The following is a 20,245-nucleotide window of genomic DNA, read 5'->3' on the forward strand; positions in this document are numbered from 1 at the left end:
GCTCGACAGCCTGGAATGCTTCTTCCAGAGCTTGGGTTACCACTTCTATTTCCCTGTTTTTTTACTTGCCTGGCCATTATTGTGGCATGGTATTTAAGCCATCTTACTGTCATGGCCATTAATTGCAAGATTTGAATTTTTTTACTTTTGTTATTGTTTTTCAGAGCTTCAGTTTCTGCCATTGCTTTACATATTCCAGTCCATGTTTCCCCATTTTCTTTTTTAAATTTATATGCCTCCCCCCCTTGCTGGCAATGCAGCAGGTCCACATTTTATCAAACTCTGTGGGGATTTTCAGGGAGGGGATAAGGGGGTTCCCTAGCTCATGGTTTTCTGTCATGTTAGATCACGATTTCTACAGAGTACAGCTCACTTACTTACCAGATTAGTGGTCATGGGTCACCAATGTGGTTAGATGTTTGGCTTCATGTGTGTGTTCTTCTTGTGTGCTGCTCCAGCTCTGCGCAGACAGCTGGCACAGCAGACCTCGAGCAAACCGCCCTATGACCACAAGATCCGTTAAGGTATGAAGGAGCCAGGCCAGGTTTATTGTTGGCAAAGCACAGTAATAGCACCTGGCAGTCTCTACGAGGATACTTAGGGCTTGTCTACACTGGCAAATTTTGTCACCAAAAACTGCCTTTTGGCAACAAAACAGCAAGAGCGTACACACTACAATGAGACTTTTGTCATGAAAAACGCCCAGTTCTGGTGACAAAAAACTTCCACCCCATGAGAGACTTTTGTTTTTTCCTCTCCCGTTATTGTCGACAAAGAGCCAGTGTAGACACTGCTGATTGTTTTGTCGACAGAACTGGCTGTCTGTGCTGCTACATTTGGGGAACAAACAAAGAGCAAATCATTGGAATGCTCCTGTTCTGCCCGGCACTAGGAACACAGCAGCAGGGAGACGGGGACAGACTGCTGCGCTGCTTTGCCATTCCTCAGCATGGAGATCTCACAGAGCTACTCATGATGCTGCTCTCGGCAGCTAAGGGGGCTGTGGGAGAACTGGGAGAGAATCCCAAGATGCGCAGTGATCAATTCTTCCTTCCCACCACAGTGCACTGTGGGATAGATACCCACGGTGCATTGCTCACCCTGTCGATGATGGTGTCCCCAATGTGAACATGATCTGTCAACAGAGGGAGCAAGTGCGAACGCTCTTTGGCGATTTTTGTTTTGTCAACTTTTGGGTGTCGACATAAGTTTTGTCAACAAAACTTGGTAGTGTAGACAAGCCCTAAGACGTGTGCATGTGACAATGGACGCAGATCAGTGAATGGCGGGACTTTCCATTCCCCCTCTCAGCTGGACAAAGATACTCCCTCTGAGATATATCTTTATACCCTGATACAAACAAGTTAGTACTGCCCCTCTGACATAGTAACTGCCCCCAACCTGGCTAGTTATCACCTTGTACATGTTGGTTCAATCAAAACATCTCTATTATGTACTGTCATCCTGACCTTATCTTTTAGGAGGGTTCAGTGTGTTCCTGTTATTCTTGGGAATATTTTTGTACCATCCAGGATGTGTTTGCGTGAGTATTCTGTGACAGACACTTCTTAGGAATGTGTATGTCTGTAATATCAGCCCTGTTCTTGCCAGATTCTGTGAGCAGGTCCTCCCTCGTACCAGGCCTCTGATTATGTCTCAGGCTCTCTTCCTACTACAACCTTTAATAGCATTTGATAATTCCTAATCTGTAATAGTGTTTAAAGTGCAAATAAGGAGTTAAGAGCTGAAGTTCAGTTGTCTCTGGATAAATGCACTGCAGGTGTGTAGTTAAGTGCTAATTAGATAACTTGGCTATAATAAAAGGAAATGCAAATAGAACAAAGATATAATTGAACTCAAAGAACTAGATCCACTGCTGGTGTAAATCAGCATAGTACCACTGAAGTCAACAAAGCTGCACCAATTTACACCAGTTGAGAATCTGACCCAAAGTGTGTGCGCTTTGGTCTTTGAGATCATAGAATCATAGAATCATAGAATTCAAGATCAGAAGGGACCATTATGATCATCTAGTCTGACCTCCTGCAAGATGCAGGCCACATAAGCCGATCCACGCCATTGCCAATCTTCTCTGGAGGAAAATTCCTTCCCGACCCCAAATATGGCGGTCAGCTGAACCCCGAGCATGCGGGCAAGACTCTCCAGCCAAACCCTCTGCAAAAGGTTATATCATACCATTGACCCATTGTACTATTTACCAGTGTTGCACTTAAATGACCTATTGACAAAGCCCGTTATCCTATCATACCATCTCCTCCATAAACTTATCTAGCTTAATCTTAAAGTCATGGAGGTCCTTCTGTTTGCTGTTCCAGTATTGCACTCTGATGGTTAGAAACAATTTCAAGCCTGAATTTCCTGACTGACAATTTATATCCGTTTGTCCTCGTGTCCACATTAGCACTGAGCTGAAATAATTCCTCTCCTTCCTGGTATTTATCCTCTGATATATTTAAAGAGTGTAATCATATCTCCTCTTATCCTTCTTTTGGTTAAGGAAAACAAACCGAGCTCCTCAAGTCTCCTTTCATACGAAAGTCCTTCCATTCCACGGATCATTCTAGTGGCCCTTCTTTGTACCTGTTCTAGTTTGAATTCATCCTTTTAAACATGGGAGACCAAAACTGCACACAATACTCCAAATGAGGTCTGGACTAGCACCTCCTTATCCCTACTAGAAATACCTCGCCTAATGCAACCCAAGACCGCATTAGCCCACATCACATTGCCTACTCATAGTCATCCTACGATCAACCAGAACTCCTAGGTCCTTCTCCTCCTCCGTTACTTCCAACTGGTGCGTCCCAGCTTATAACTAAAGTTCTTGTTAGTCATCCCTAAATGCATAACCTTACACTTCTCACTATTGAATTTCATCCTGTTCCTAATACTCCAGTTTACAAGGTCATCTAAATCTCCTGGAGAATATCCCGATCCTCTTCCGCCCAACTTGGTGTCATCCGCAAACTTTATCAGCCCACTCCTACTCTTGGTTCCCAGGTCAGCAATAAATAGATTGAATAAAATCGAACTCCACTGGTAACCCTCCAACCGGACAGTTCCCCTTCAATACTACCCTCTGCAGTCTCCCTTTAACCAGCTCCTTATCCACCTCTGGATTTTCATTTCGATCCCCATCTTTTCCAATTTAACCAGTAATTCTTCATGCTACTGAAATCCAGATATATTAGATCCACCACATTTCCCTTGTCTAAAAATCTGTTACCTTCTCAAAGAAGGAGATCAGGTTAATCCATGCTGTGATCTGTCCCAGTTTTTCCATGACTTTGCATACTACAGATGTTAGACTAACAGGCCTATAGTTTCTTGAATATAGGAACTACATTAGCTAATCTCCAGCCAGTCGGTACAATCCCGAATTTAGGGATTTATTAAAGATTATTATTCTAAGATGAAGATTATCCTGTTCAAGTTTGGCTTCTACCTCAGATATCATCTTCATTCCCATCGGTCCCTCTATCACTATTCCTTAGCCCTTCATTAGCCTCATTAAAGACCGAGGCAAAGTATTCGTTCAGATATTGTGCCATTCCAAGATTATCCCTAATCTCCACTCCGTTTATAGTTTTAAGCGGTCCCACTTCTTCTTTCTTGGTTTTCTTCCTATTTATATGGCTAAAAAACCGTTTGCTATTGGTTTTAATGTCCATCTCCACTTGCCTTTCTCACAGCTTCCTGCACCCTCTGACCTCAATAAGGTAGGTTTCCTTGCTGATCCCTCCCATTTTCCAATCCTGGTACGCTTTCTGTTTTTCTTCCTCTAAGACGCTTGCTCATCCAGCTCGGTCTAAAACTGCGATACATGCCTCTGACAACTCCTGCAACTTCAACCTGAAGTAACCCCAGGCGTCATCTGCCCTTAGATCCCTAAATATGTTAGCCCAGTCCACTTCCCTAACTAGTCGCCTTAATTTAGTAAAGTTAGCCCTTTTGAGATGGACTTCAGAGCATACATGGAGCACGTTTCTGGAACAGTGAGTGAGGGTTAATGTGACTTTTGTATCTAAGTCTTGCAGTTTGTTATGAAAAATATCCTGTTGTGCTTTTAAGTTCCCTTGCCTGTACCAATACTCCGGGGTGCCACCTGATGTACTGGGGTCCCACTAAGTTCACCTGTTCCACCAGCCTGAGCTTCCTCACTCTGCCCTGCTGTACCAGGTCCTCAAGCCTCCTCTAGCACACACATAGGTAGGGATACACCCAGCTACAGAAAGACACAGACTTTGAAATCAGCTCTGCCTGGGAAGAATCAGCTTGGGGATTGCCCAGTACTCAAGTGCACACACCTTCTGGGGTGTAAACCCAAAATTGTATTGTCTTGTGCTGCACAGAAAACTACGGCATAAGCTCATGAAATTTGCTCCCTCCCTCAATGTGGAGGAAGATATGCACCGCTTTTTGTCCCCCCAGTTATGAATTGCACAAACTGGTTTAAAGAAAACAAAACAAGTTTATTAACTATAAAGGATAGGCTATAAGTGATTGTAAGGGCTAGCAAACAAATCAAAGCAGGTTCTTGAAGACAAGCTGCCCTTGCTTGCAGGTTAAAACTCCAGGTATTTCTTTCACAGGCCAGATACCTTTTCCAGCCCGGGCTCAGCTCTACTTCCCCTCCCCTCCCCACAATCCTTGTTGCTTAGATGTTCTCAGCAGTCATCCTGGGCAGGAATTCAGTGAAGAATGAGCCAAGATTAACTCACTTCTCTGCCTTAAATAAGATTTACATATGGCAGAAATCCTTTGTTTTCCAGTTTGATCTCCATCCCCTTTGTGGAAAAATACTAGCAGTCCAAGATGGAGTCCAGTATCGGGTAACATGATCACATGACCCTGCAGTGTCAAAGCAGCCATGAATCAAAGGCCAGCATCCCAGGAAGCTTCTCAGGAAGTTGGGAGATTAGCATCTTCAGAGTCCTATTGTTCTCCCTAATGGCTCATCCAGGCTGATTGCCTACTGTCTGGTGGGTGTTCCCCAGGTGTAAACGCAGTTGTAATTGTTACATAGTTAATATTCCTAACTTCAGATACAGAAATGATACATGCATACAAATAAGATAATCGTGTTCAGTAAATCATAACATTTCCAATGATACCTCACGTGAGCCATCTAGCATAGGACATGTCTTAGTTATGATATAAATATAGCATAACAATATCTCTGTGAAGAATATGGGGCATAGGGTCACACATGGTATTACTATTTTTCTCTAAAAGTTCCTATTAGTAATTGGTTCTGGACAGATTAAATGAAAATAAATAGACTGTAGTTATTATCTGTAGCTCTCAAATTTCTTTACAATGGTGGGTATCCCTATTTTACATGCAGGGAAATCAAGGCCCAGTGAGGTTGTGACTTACCCGAGACCACACAAGGAGTTGGTGGCATAGCTGGGAACAGAACCTAACCTTGTAACATCCAGTCCAGTCTATTGGCTCACACTACCTTTCTCAGAAGACATTTATATCTACAGGACTATTCCTGGGCCAAATTCTGCCCTTTAACATATTGGTTGACTGCACTTGAGATCAATAGGAACAAACTATAAGAGCAGGATTTGGGTGTTGATTATGATAAACAATTAGAGCTTGGCAGGAAAGCTTTTCCCATCGTGGTTAGAATTTTCAAGATTTTGAATGGGGCGGGGTTCTTTCCCAAATTGGGACAAAGGTCTGTCTCAAAAATTCATAAACCCCCAAACTGAAAAAACTAAAACAAAAAAACCCCCACAGGATTAGTTCAATTTAAATGTTTAGTTTGAATAATTTTGAAACATTTCATTTTGATTTTGACCTTTTAAAACTTTTGTTTTTACTAAAACTTAACTCTAAATTTCAAAACAAAGTGTATCAACCTGAAAAATTGAACTTTTACTTTGAAAAAATGTCAAAAAAGAACATTTAGACAATTTCAAAACTTTTTTTTTCAAAACGAGAAATTGGTCAAAACACCATCACAGTTTCAATTTAATGAATTTGTACTTTGCAACCAAAAAAAAAAACACCCATTATTGTAAAAAAATTTCCATCCTGCTCTATAAACAATGCAGTTTACAATGTTGTACTAGTATTTGGAGAGATTCATGGTAAAAAAAACAAAAAACAAAAAAAAACCCACCCAGATTCCTCTGTTATATGAACTTCTGGCATGGAGTTTAAAATGAAGATGCTCAGAGTTCCTGGTTCTCCCACAAATGTCCTGTGTGAGCTTGAGGAAATCATTTAAACTCCCTTTGCCTCTGTTTCCAATCTTCTGCTTGCAGGTTGCATCTCTTTCTCTCGCTCTTGGTCTGCTCTGTCTACTTAGACTGTAAACTCTTTGAGACAGGGACTGTCTCTTAGTGTATTGACAGAAACTAGCAGAATTGCTGCCCTAATCTCAGCTGGGCCTTTTAGGCCCCATTGTAAAATACATATTAAATAATAGCAGAATGAGATAAATGGTAGTGAAAGACATGTTTCTAATTTATTATAGCAAAATTGAGAGCCAGTGATCATTTCTGTGTCTTCTATCGGGTGCTCCAATAGAGCTAATGGGTAGATATGGGTCAGCTGACTAATGTTGAGTTTGATCACCCTCTTGGCTATTATTACCATCAGTCCCATCCCTTTCCCTTTCCTTTAATTCATGTTTCTCTTGGCAAATGACGAGCCGTATATAGAGCTACGATTGGTTTCCATTTGCTGGAGCTTATAGGAGGCTTGGTTTGGCTGTGTGGGTTCCCACTTTGATGCTGGTAGACCAGATGTCAGCTCTTGACAAGTCTGTAGTTGTCAACTGAGCACTGACAAATTCATAGCTGGAAACCAGACCAGCTCATTTGTATGTTACTATTGTTTTGCTTTATAACTCTAAAAAATGCCTACAGTGAACTTATGAACCTAGGCAGGAGGAATGGTTCCCTGGCCCATCAAGAAGGACTATCAAAATTAGATGGGTCATTGTGGAACATCACAATACAAAGACTGGGTTAATGGCCCTCTCACACGCATGAAGATGCTACATGTAAGAAAGCTTGTCCCATCAGCTTGAATTCTGGAAGAAGGAACTAAAGATAGGTGTCATGACAATTTTTCATGTCTTTTGATATTTGGATTCTCACAGGGCTGGAGCTGGAAATCAAAAGCAGAGATCCCCCAGGTCAACCTGGGTTAGCCCTAAAAAAACTTTCAGTGCTGGCAGCTTACTATAACTTGGTCACCTTTTAGAACTATAGTCTCTGCCCTGCTTTTGAAAAGTGTGCCCTGAGGTTGGCACTTATAGTCCTGCACCACTGCAGGCAGCGTGATACCCACACTCAAAGTTTTGCTTTGAATTTTGGATTCAAATAAGCCCAGAAACACAAAGTGAAAATTCAGAGGGATCAGCTGAGTTTTGTTGAGTTTTATCAAAGCAATAGAGCTTCAGCTAGTTTCCATGCAAAATCATAAACTGGCCCAGGAGCTGTGGAAGATTTGAAGCCATCCTGACCTCAGTTCAGGTTTGTATTGAAACCCAAACCCAGGAATTCCACTCTGTTCCAAGGATTGTTGAGAATATTTTTCAATGTGCTATTCAAATGGATGTTTCCAAGGCAGTGGTCTGATCCTGTTTAGTTTCCTCTGGTGAGTAGTCCCATTGACTGCCGTGGCACTGCTTGTGTCAGCAAAATAAAGTGGGCTCAATGTAGGGTATATGCTGTTTTAAATATATATTCTAGGGCTGTCGATTAATCGCAATTAACCCACGCGATTAAAAACAATTAATCTCAATTAGAAAAATTAATCGCGATTAATTGCACTGTTAAACAATAGAATATCAATTGAAATTTTAATAAATTTTTGGATTTTTTCTACATTTTCAAATATATTGATTTCTATTACAGCACAGAATACAAAGTGTACAGTGCTTATTTTATATTTTTATTACAAATATTTGCACTGTGAAAATGATAAACAAAAGAAATAGTATTTTTCAATTCACCTCATACAAGTACTGAAGTGCAATCTCTTTATCATGAAATTGTAACTTACAAACGTCAGTAGTTTTTTGTTACATAACTGCACTCAAAAACAAAATAACTTAAAACTTTAGTGCCTACAAGTCCACTCAGTCCTATTTCTTTTGTTCAGCCAATTGCTAAGACAAACAAGTTTGTTTACATTTACAGGAGATAATGCAGCCTGCTTCTTAGTTACAATGTCACCATAAAGTGAGAACAGACATTTGCATGGCACTTTTATAGCCGGTATTGCAAGGTATTTACGTGCCAGATATGCTAAATATTTGTATGCCCCTTCATGCTTCGGCCATCATCCAGAGGGCATGCTTCCATGTTGATTATGCTCATTAAAAAATAATGCGTTAATTAAATTTGTGACTGAACTCCTTGTGGGAGAATTGTACGTCTCCTGTTCTGTTTTACCTGCATGCTGTCATATATTTCATGTTATAGCAATCTTGGATAATGACCCAACATGTTCATTTTAAGAACACTTTCACAGCAGAGTTGACAAAACACCAAGAAGGTACCTATGTGAGATTTCTAAAAATAGCTACAGCACTCGACCCAAGGTTTAAGAATCTGAAGTGCCTTACAAAATCTGAGAGGGATGAGGTGTGGAGCATGCTTTCAGAAGTCTTAAAAGAGTAACACTCCGATGCAGAAACTACAGAACCACCAAAAAAGAAATTCAACCTTTTTCTGGTAGCATCTGACTCAGCTGATGAAAATGAACATGCTTCGGTCTGCACTGCTTTGGATCGTTATCGAGCAGAACCTGTCATCAGCATGGACACGTGTCTTCTGGAATGGCGGTTGAAGCGTTAAGGGACATATGACTCTTTAGCGCATCTGGCATCTTGTGACGCCGGCTACAACAGTGCCATGCGAATGCCTGTTCTCAATTTCAGGTGACATTGTAATCAAGAAGCGGGCAGCTTTATCTTCTGCAAATGTTAACAAACTTGTTTGTCTGAACGATTGGCTGAATAAGAAGTAGGACTGAGTGGACTTGTAGGCTCTAAAGTTCTACATTGTTTTATTTTTGAACACAGGTTATTTTTGCACATAATTCTACATTTGTAAGTTCAACTTTCATGATAAAGAGATTGCACTACAGTACTTATATTAGATGAATTGAAAAATATTACTTTTATTTTTACAGTGCAAATATTTGCAATAAAAATAAATATAAAGTAAGCACTGTACACTTTGTATTGTGTACTGTAATTGAAATCAAGATATTTGAAAATGTAGAGAACAGCCAAAAATATTTAAATAAATGGTATTCTATTGTTTAATAGCATGATTAATCGCATAATTAATCATGATTACTTTTTTAATCATGCAATTAATTGCAATTAATTTTTTAATCGCTTGACAGCCCTAATATATTCCCTTTCCTAGCTGTGGTATTTCTAGTGCTCATGTTAACTGCTGCACTCTTCCTTTCTGTTTAAAAGTATATAGCTACACTGAAGTATTATTCACAGAAAAGGCGTTTACTTACTCAGTTTGGTCAATTCACAACATTTCCACTTGATTTCTCTACATCATATTTAATGTGAAATATTCTTGCCCATGTGCTAAATTGCTTTTGAACAATCAAAGAACTCCATTTTCTGACTGTAGCGGCTTTTACAAAAATCAGGGATTTTCATGCTTTGATGGGGAGCATAGTAAAATGGGCATTTAATTTGAGGAATCCTTATTGCTTTAACAAGGAAAAAGCATTTTAACAATTACATTGATTTTGCTGATGGAGTGAAAGGGCTCTCTACAAGTTAAATCATATCCAGTGCGGTGTAAGGCATTAAGGCATGGGCTGGATTGTTACGGGAGATTAATGGTGAGTACAAGAAGAAACATTTTTTGATACAGAGAATAACATTTACATCTGTTAAATCACACAAGTGAGAAATCGAACAAATTGGTTAATGAAACCCTTTCACATGATATTGAAGGAGATTGAAGAGGTGTTTCATGTATCTGCTTGGCTAGTAAGGGAACTATGGCATCGATTCGGCAGTCCATCCCTGTACAGCAAAATCACTTATGTGTGTCCTTTAGGCATGTGTTTAAGTCCATTGAATTCATTAGGGTGTAACCATATGCTTTGGTGGGTTGGTGTCCAAGGCCCAGATCCTCAAAGATATTTGGATACCTAGCTCCCATTGATTTCAGTGGAAGTTAACAGCCCAAATATCTTTGAGGATTTGGACCTAACTGGCTATATTCTCTATTATAAAAACCCAATCAGATTTTTAATTAGAATAAGGGCATTATTCTAAATTTCAGTTGTTTGACACCCTTGTGGCCTGATCCTGATCTTGTTTACACAGTTTAAATCAGGAGTAACTCTGCTGTGTTTAGAGGAGTTACGGAGAGGTAAAACTAGAACAGAATCAGGCCCTTTGTATATTTTATTGTCTTTAATATTGAGGATGAAAAAAGGCACAGTGACTGTATAATCAGTCTTTTGAATTTAGACTATTGAATCCAACTTGTTGTAACAGAGCAGAAGTGCCAAACTTCTATGTGTACATTTGATTTTTGTATGGACTGATTACAGTAGAACTCTGAACAAAACATTATGGTTGTTCTTTCAAAAGTTTATAACTGAACATTGATTTAATACAGCTTTGAAACTTTACTATGCAGAAGAAATATGCTGCTTTCCCTTTAATTTTTAGTAGTTTACCTTTAACACAGTACTGTACTCTGTTTGCCCCCCTTCTCCTCCCCGTTTTTTTTGTCTCTGCTGCTGCCTAATTGTGTACTTCCGGTTCCAAATAAATGTGTGGTTGACTGGTCATTTCGTAACTATAATGTTTGTAACTCTGAGGTTCTACTGTACAGATTATAATCAGTGGCACCATATTGAAATATATAAGAATAATGCAGTCTGCCTGCCTAATTGTGTTGAATTCCTAGCCCATAGCATAAAAACCAGCAGCATGAATATCCTCCTTGCTAGCAGCCGGAAACAGCATGGACCAAACAGGCAGGCAGACTGCATTATTCTTTCACCTTGAACGTGGTTTGTCATAAACAATGTTATGTGAACTTTCAATGCTCCTCTATGCTGAAGCTATTTTGTGCCCTAATTCTGTACCCTAATTTGACACCATCAGCTCAGGATTAAACAAAGACTGTGAATGGTTAGCCAACTACAAAAGCAGTTTCTCCTCCCTTGGTTTTCACACCTCAACTGCTAGAACAGGGCCTCATCCTCCCTGATTGAACTAACCTCCTTATCTCTAGCCTGCTTCTTGCTTGCATATATATACCTGACCCTGGACATTTCCACTACATGCATCCGACGAAGTGGGTATTTACCCACTAAAGCTCATGCTCCAAAATGTCTGTTAGTCTATAAGGTGCCACAGGACTCTTTGCTGCTCCAAAATGTCTGTTAGTCTATAAGGTGCCACAGGACTCTTTGCTAATATTCTGTGCAGTGGATTTTGTATAGGGGATTTTAGTCTCCTATTTGGAGCCACTCATAAGCACTACATTTCTTTTTAGATGTGTGTTGTTTGTTTACAGGGCTGGCCTTACCATGAGGTGAACTGAGGTGGCCGTCTCAGGTGCCAGCTGGCCACTAGGACCCAGAATTGAGACCGTTCAAAGTTTTGGCCCAAGCGAGGGGGCATGGGGACATCATTTGAGCTCCACGCCTCAGGTGCCAAAATGTTGTGGGCTGGCTCTGTTTGTTTATGCTCTTTGAAGTAGTGGCCATCTCTTTGTTATGTGTTTGAATGGTGCCTAGCACAATGGGAGGGGTGAGGCTGACCTTGATAGGCACTATTGAAAAGCAAAGGAAAAAGGAATCTAGCTTTATAGGGATGGATCCTGGGCTACATTCCCAGTACAAAGTGATCTCTGGCATAAGGGGATCCTCCCATGGCATGGGGTTAGTGAAGTAGTTCCAACTCCACTCCCTGTGCTTGATCTAAGGACCATGGCTTGGAGAAAGGGGAAATGTTATTTCCACTGATGCCTATCAGCCATATCATCCCCTTTGGGGTGTTGGCAGCCAATAAAAGTTAGAGCATATTTCAGGGTGCTCTAACTTGTGCCAGGGATACTAGCCCACTGCACAACTGGCCAGGATTAGGTGAGAATAATGGTGTCTCAAAGCAACTTTTACAAACAGGCGCACACGTGCCCCTGGGATGAGTTGTGCGCTCCTTGGCCACGTGGGGCTTTCATCTGGGCCATGCCCATTAGAGAAGATGTCTATGGTTTACCAGTTCAAAGGCTTTGGACAGATGGATTAAAAATATTACGTCTAAGGTAAAGGTGAAGTAAAAGCTATTTATGACTTTAGAATAAGGCAAGGTTGTTGAAGGATCCACCCTGAAGCCATATTGCATCATTTAAGAGACAAAGAGGAGTCAGATAGTCAGAAACTTGTGTCACACCATGTCTCCCAATAGTCTGGGAGAAGAATAAAAGGGCCATGTGTTGGGTCAGATGGATTTCATTCCCTCCTCCAGCCCCTTCTGTAAGGAGATCATTTTAACACCTGGCCAAGTACAAGATAGTAACATTTCAAGGGCAGGTTAAGTAGTTTAATAATAGGCATAGATCATACTTGCTTAGACTGGGAAATTTAAAAGCCTGAGATCCATTAAAAAAACAGAAACAAATGCTGGCACCAGTAATCAATAATAATTATACACAATAATTATGTTGGGCTTGTGCATACAGTATAAAAATTTTATGAGAGGAATGGAGTGCCTTTTACAAATTTGTAGCAATAAATGAAGCCAAGTCCGTCAGTCTGTTCCAGTGGCTCAGTCCAACTACTTGCCCTTTCTATGTTTCATGATTTTATATGCATACATGAAACACATCCTAATTATATTAGGAATACACTGAGCAAAGCAACAAAAACAGTCAAGCAGGCGACAATCAAAGCATATTGCAGAACAATTTGGACCCATCCATGGATGGCATTTATCATACTGGGACCAGGCAGGTGCCCAACAGGCCATGCATCTCAGGGGCCTGCTACAAAGGAAGATTGATTGGCAAGGACCGCAAGTCGAGCCCATATATTATAACGCATGACACACAAAAACAACACAACAATATGGTAAAAGAATTAGCGGTCAAACAAGCAAAGATAGCAGCAGTGGTAACCTTTGGTGCCGTCTTTGTGGCTCGGCACACTGGAAAGGTCTCAGTTAGGTTCAGATTGAAATATTTGACAGATAAATGTCGTTCAGTGGCTGTAAAATTTTGAAAAATATTTAAAGTATTTACATCCCCACTGTTTTGTTTTGCTTTTTCAGGTACTCATTGGTTCATTCCACAATGGCTTGACCAGTGGTTTATCTATCGGGGCAGCCCATAACAGCCACCGCAGCAAGAACATGATTAATTACATGTTTGGAATATAATAAGAGTAGGTATCAATGGTAACATGTAAATATTTCCAAGGAGAAAAGGGGGATAAGCGTGACATCCATTTGCCAAATTTTTAACACCCAGTTCTGGATAATAATGAAGACTTGCACAATGATTACAGGTTTGAACAATACGTTGGGCCTGAATTAGGGGGATCATAAAATGCTTCACTAAAAATTTAGCATTTTGATGAAAAAATGCATGACTATCAATGGGATCCGAAAAGAACAGAATGAGTTAACTGAAGAAAGCTACAGAGAAAACACTGGCCACAGTCAAGGACACCGTCACACAAAAAAACGGACAGCCAAGTCAGCCAGGCACTAACGGAATGTGTTAGCTAAAAGGGGAAGGGCAGTAAACTCAGTCATGAATGGTAAGATGTGATCCAAATTTGCTTAACAAGTCTCTTCCCCATAGGGATACAGCAATGTCCATGATATAGGGTTTAAGGAGAATCTCCTTTCCCCCTTGTCGCGGAGTTATAGCAATCCATCGGGTGCTTTGTTGAGCAGCCTGCAATCCGCCCACTCCCCAAATAGCTGGCACTTCGGATTTGTCCCAGGTGGACGGCCACTGCCGGGCGGAGATGACTGTAACGTCAGCTCAGTATCCACCAGCCCTTCAAAAATTTTGCTCGTCCTATTGCTTGAGTGATCGCCGCCACCTGAGGATGGGCGCAAACAGAAGGGAAGGATCACCATCTGGGCCCATGAATCCCCTCTATGCAGCTGTTTTGGCATATGAGCCCAGATTTGGACATAAATACTTCCCTTATAATCACTATCTATTACCCCAGGAACTATCTGAATGCCGTATTGTCCGGCATGGGAACGAGGGAGGATTAGCCCCATAGTGCCCGGGGGCAGGGGTCCAGAAAGTTGGGTAAGAATCGCCACCACCTCCCCGGGGAAAGTGAGCTCCGATCTTCCTGCAACAACAAATCAATTCCACCTTTGGGCTGGGGCTGGGGGATCACCCGTTGCCCAGTTTCCCGGAGGTTGGGCATTGAGCGGGGGATTGCTACGGCATTGATTGCCCAGTGGTAACCCTTCTTACATCGGGGACAAATAGATCTTGGCTTATTGGATTGCTGTCAAAATGGCCTGGTTTCCCACAATTAAAACACTTTCCTGGGGTTTGGACCCTTCTGCATGGCTGCTGCCAGCAAATTCATCTGATGCACTTGAGTGCCCACATCTGTGCACGCTTTTAGCATTTCTGCCAGAGTGTACTCCGTTTGGTCACAATGGACTGTAACACCGCAGTCCGCATTAGCATTCTCATAAGCGAGTTTTCATTTAATTCCACTGGGCTTCAGGATTATCTACCTGCCTCTGAATAGCCTCCTGTAATCTGTTAATAAATTCCACATATGACTCTTGAGGGCTCTCCCACAACTTGGAGCGCATGAGAGGATATTCGCAGCCTGCTCCGTATGCTGGGCAAACGTCCCCGCCATACAGCTGCTCGGGAGTATAGGCCCCCCGTGCCACCCCTGTTGTAATGCTTCCTGTTGAAATTCACTATCCCAAATAACATACTAAGCATCCTACAAAGATCCTTCCAATCTTGGGGAGCATGCTATATCCATTTGCAATCCCTTCTAACATGCCTCGGGTAAAGGTGGATTTCAATCCAGACTCAGTAAGGAGGGCTGTGATCTCCACTTCAGCCTCTCCTCTGGCGATGTGTCACTGGGAACGTAGCCAATAGCTCTCCATCTCCTCCCCGCTCATTTCCCTTGTCCTTTTCCTCTGTATCATTGCCTGCGTGAAGAGCCATCCGGATAGCCCTGGAAGACGCTCAATCCGGTTGTCTCCAGAGCCTCCTTACATCGCTGCCAGCAGGAGCCACTGCACTATCTTTATCCAATCATCTACCGACAGTGACCCGTGATCTGGGTACCAAGGACATTGGCGATTGATTTCAGCAAGTAGCTGTTCTAACTGACCCAGGGAGACTGGCCTGCCAGCCTGTTTTATGATAGCCTGCAGCTCTTTCGCATGAACTTTCTGCTGAGCTGACAGTTCTCCCCCCATACTCACGGAATGAAGCTTTTCCAGCGGTGAGCAGGGGAATCAGTCACCAGATGTTGCAATAAATGAAGCCAAGTCCGTCAGTCTGTTCCAGTGGTTTATTATAATCGGTTACATAAATCATCCTATTATGCGCATGTGCAACCTCAGTCCAACTACTTGCCCTTTCTGGTAATTGGTGCTTTGTGCATAGCGTGTTCCAAAGGTAAACATCTGGTCGGCGCTTAATCAGTGTGTCTCCTGACCGAGTGTGGGGGGGTGGGAACCACTTCATTAGTGCTTAAGAAGTGTAAAGTTCCTACACAAATTGTGAAAAATAATATTGTCCTGCTGTTCAAATGCAGCTGAGTAAACCATTGAATGTAAGCTCTCCTCAACTCTCTGAGCACTAACAGGTTTTATTTGTTCTGAGAGCTGCCTCACAGTCTGTGGTCACAAAGCAGATCTGGTTGTTAGCTCTACAAAGCTCGCCTTTTTGGGGAAAATCCCGATTTTTAATTGAGCCTCAGAGTGTGTCTACTTAGTGTGCAAAGTCCAGGCTCTGACTCAGGTTTGAGCCCAAGCCTCCCTCCATTCACACACACATCAGTCTGACTTGGTTCAGCAAGCTCTTAGTACCCAGATCCTAGGACCATGTTAGAGGGGTGGGTCAGAGTCCGAGTCCTGCTATGACTTGGGTCCAAGCCCTGTCATTTTGCAGTGTGGAGGCAACTCAAGCCACAAACTTGAGTCAGAAGGTCTGTGTAGTGCAGTATGGAAGTGTTAGCATGGCTGTGAGACCTAGGTCCAGCAACTGGAAACCCAGGTTTATAATGCAGTGTGGATACATGGAAATACCAACTCCACAAGCCTGGGTCCCACAGCCCCTGGTTTACAATGCAATGTAGACACCCTCAGAGACAGGTGGGAAGACTACAGAGCGAATTCACTTTTTCTGTTAAAGGAAAGTTCAGGATTAAATGGGGAAGGGAATTATGACCTCTCAATCCATAATACCTTTGATGTATGGAGAGACTGTGGTTTGGTGCATAGGGCACTGAAATGTTTGCTCATTTTCAACTAATTTACTAACGCTGCAACATAATGTAACACAACAGTTCTGAATGCAGGTGGGAAAAAAAAACTGGATAGCTAACATATTGGAGACACTGAACTCGAGGGAATCTTGCTTGTATAATCTGGTTCAGTTCAAATTACGGATTTGGAAAAAAACCAAATCACTGGCTTCTCGGTAACGAGTATTCCAGAATAATTTATTTTATGGTGTTTGAACTCTGAGGAACATGACCGTGATAATTAGATGTCGTTAAAACTTTTACTCCTGTCTTACTCCTCTTCTCTGCTTTCTCCCTTTTAATTAATTTTGTCTTCTTTTCTCTTTCTTTCTTGCCTTCCCTTTTCTCTGAATTCTTTGCTGTACAGAAGACATATAAAGTATTGACCATTGCCTCTCATTGTTTAAAATAAATTAAAATCTCTTGCTGTATTATGTGTCAAACATGTTAATGAAGACAGAAACCGTTTGTATTTTATTTGCAAAGAACCTATGTTTGTGAATCTTTGTCTATGTGTATATCTATCTATCAGCCTACACATATATATGAGAGTACCTCTAGCACCTAGAATATATGCTCACATGAACTCTGTCAGGAACTGTCAAAAATACAGTGAGACACAATATTTATGAAATGTAAACAAAGTTGTTTGTGCTTGTTCAGTTGGAGTGGCACAGGTCACTGGCAAAAGACCTGATCTTTTCAACATGAAAATGTCATTTATTTGCAAAATCGGGTTTCACTGCAGGACAAGAGGGAAGCCATAATATTGTTCTGTGGAATCTTTTGATCCTTTGGCAGTTAAAGTCTCTTGCATGAAAGAAGACATTCTAAACATGTAAAATTAATCAGGTTTCCATGTAAATGAAACTTTATAGTTTTTGTGGTGTTTTGGTATAAGTGCCGAGTTTTCCACTTATTTCTCTTGTCCCCTGTCCTCCCTCTTCCCCCTGCTTAGAAGTGTGGAAAACCCTTTTATATGTCTCATTTTTGTAATTTAAAAAGGACACTCCAGGTACCTTTCATAACTGGGGTGGTCCTCTCTCGTATATAAAATGTCTCTTGGAATTTATTTATTACATTTGCTAAAGCATTAAATATACCCTGTAATGGTCCTGACTGTACACAATAGTCATAATAATATATATTATAAAAATGCTAAACTAAATACAGCAGCAAATGCAAATTAGGATCTGGATTCTGCTCTCATTTACACTGTTATTAACCTGCATTAACTCCATTTACTTCAATTCAGTTACTCCAGATTTATACTGCTATAAATGAAAGCACAATACAGCCCTACTTCTGCATATGATAATAGATTGTGACAATGTGTTTGGGGAATGGGAGAATAAGTAAACTGTATTGTGTATGGACAGCAAATAGGACTGAGGTCACAGAATAATGGAATAATGTATTTAAGCAGAGGAAATTGGATCCCACACCTTCTGGCCCCTGACATCAACCCTTTCCGGTTTCTCCTGTTGTGGGGGAATCTCCAGTTTGCATAAAACCAGTATAGTTCTATCTCCCCTACATAAGAACCATATTGGGGGCATGCCTAAGGGAGGAAGTGTGGCTGGAGTGCTGCTAATTTTAAGACCATTGAAGTATTCATCTATTCACATCAAAATAGAAGCAAGAAATGAAATAATGGTTTCACTCCAATTACTTTGAGGGCAAGCCTCCATATCACAACCCCTCCCTTCCTCACCATAATCAGTGACTTTATTGACCTAATTGGCTGTGGCACCTAGGACAGAATGAACTCAGATACTGAACTATATCATCTGACACCTAGCAGTGGGCCCTAGAGAAAACAGAGGAGGCATATTGACATGGAGCAGCATCTCGGAGCTTGTACCGTGACTTTGGAGAGGAACCTTGCTTGACAAATGTCTGCCATTTAGTTCATTTTTTAACTCTGGGAGGTGCTGAGTTACCAAAGCAGGTAGTAAGTTCTGGATCACAGCACTACAAATAGACTAAAATGTTATTATCTATACCTGTTCAACAGGGGACTTCTGTCGCCAAGGCTGGCAATCAAGACTATTCCATCAGAACTAAATGTCCTTAATTACATATACACAAAGTCCTGAAGCAAAGCATGGGAGAAATACTGTAGTTTGCTATTTTGATCCAAATAAATTAAACAGCCATTGGGCCTAGTTCTCCACAGCCTTGTACTTGATGGAGCCATTTCCAGTAGTGGAAGAGGGGTGTAAAATGCTACCAAACCAGAATGTTAATATTTTATACCTACTTTGCAATGGTGTAAATGGAGACACAGGCTCTAAGAAAGTGAAGAATCAGGTAGCAAAGGCAGCAAAGAAAACATGAACCGAAAGAGCTTATATTTACATCAGATAAAAAAAAGCTCCTCATCGCTTCTCCCAAGGACTCAGAACTCTCACAGCTTTGCCATGGTCAAGGCATAATCACCAGGATTTTCACTTTTAATACTGAAAGGGATGTGCTCCCTCCCGCCCTGCAGGGTCCTAGATCCCAGGCTCCAGCCCAAGACAGGAAGTCTACACAGCAATGAAACAGCCCTGTAAACCTGAGTCGAGTGCTTAATTTGTGCCAGGGCTTGCCAGGCTGAACCCTACACTTCTAGGCGTGGCAGTTCATAGCCCCTGCACCTGTGGGCTTGCTGCACCTATTATGAATGTGAAAAAATTGCTTGAGCCCCCACACCTCTTTCATTACCAATTAAACACTGCCTGAGTCAGTTGGCATGGGCCAGCCATGGGTTTTTCTTTGCTGTCTAGATATACTTGAATGTGTCTTGATACTGGGCAATAAGGGCTACATTCTCGTCCTGTAGCAATCTTTTCCCTCACTTGTGCTTTAATCTGTAGCAAGCACCAGTTCTCCGGGGCAGAGATCATGTCTTCATGTGTGTCTGTGCTGTGCTTAAAGCAACGAGGATTTATTGACTGGTCTTGATTGGGGGGCCTCTAGGTGCTGCTATAATATAGATACTAAATAAGTGAAGCCTTAGAAAGGGAAAATGTAATCGCACATAATTAAGGTTTGACATCTATTGCTTTGTGGTATGTGGAGCAATAAACTGCTGATGAGATGTATTAGATGCCAAAGTGAAGTTGAATTGTTTAATCACTCTCAAAAATCTACTACGAAGCAATTGAGAGAGTTGTTGCTGTATTACAACCAATCCAAACTTGAAAAAAGAACTGTTATGCATCTTTTTCTTTTCCTTTTGAGGGCTTGAAAGGGGACGGTGCTGGTTCTTTCTCATATCAGGCTGTTGCCTACACCTTGAAGGATGCTGGTTAAAAGGCAGGGGTGACAGTTGACCTGTGTGGCTGTATAGGCCCTGATCTTCTAGCCAGATTACTGTCCTCGTCCTTGTCCTGTTTGACTCTGGTGCAAGCAGCTCAGGTCAAAGATGGAATTCTGTAACACCATTCCTACATGGAAAAATGGGTTTGGGTTCCGCTCTGGGTTTCCTGGTTCATACTGTGGGGGTCACCACAAAACTGAGATCCTGACGCAGGTACGGAATGAGGACTGCTGTGAGCAGGGTGGTGTATCGCAGACATGTTGTATGTGTGCAGGATGTCTTTGCACACCCAGAACTGCGGGGGTGGATGGAGCTAGATAGATACAGGTATCTCCCACTTTCCAACAGGCATTGCAAAACTGATGGTTGGCCTTGCAGAGATGGAGGCAGGTTTAAATATTGATT

The 20,245-nt window shown here is 41.6% G+C and overlaps 1 protein-coding gene across 15 annotated transcripts in view; it reads left to right on the forward strand.

The window, feature by feature from the left end:
- Window positions 1-20,245, forward strand: part of RBFOX1 (RNA binding fox-1 homolog 1) — a 2,636,561-nt gene that overhangs the window by 345,754 nt on the left and 2,270,562 nt on the right. The window lies entirely within an intron of this gene.

This window comes from Mauremys reevesii, linkage group 10 (genome assembly GCF_016161935.1).
Source record: "Mauremys reevesii isolate NIE-2019 linkage group 10, ASM1616193v1, whole genome shotgun sequence".
In the NCBI taxonomy this organism is placed as follows: Eukaryota; Metazoa; Chordata; order Testudines; family Geoemydidae; genus Mauremys; species Mauremys reevesii.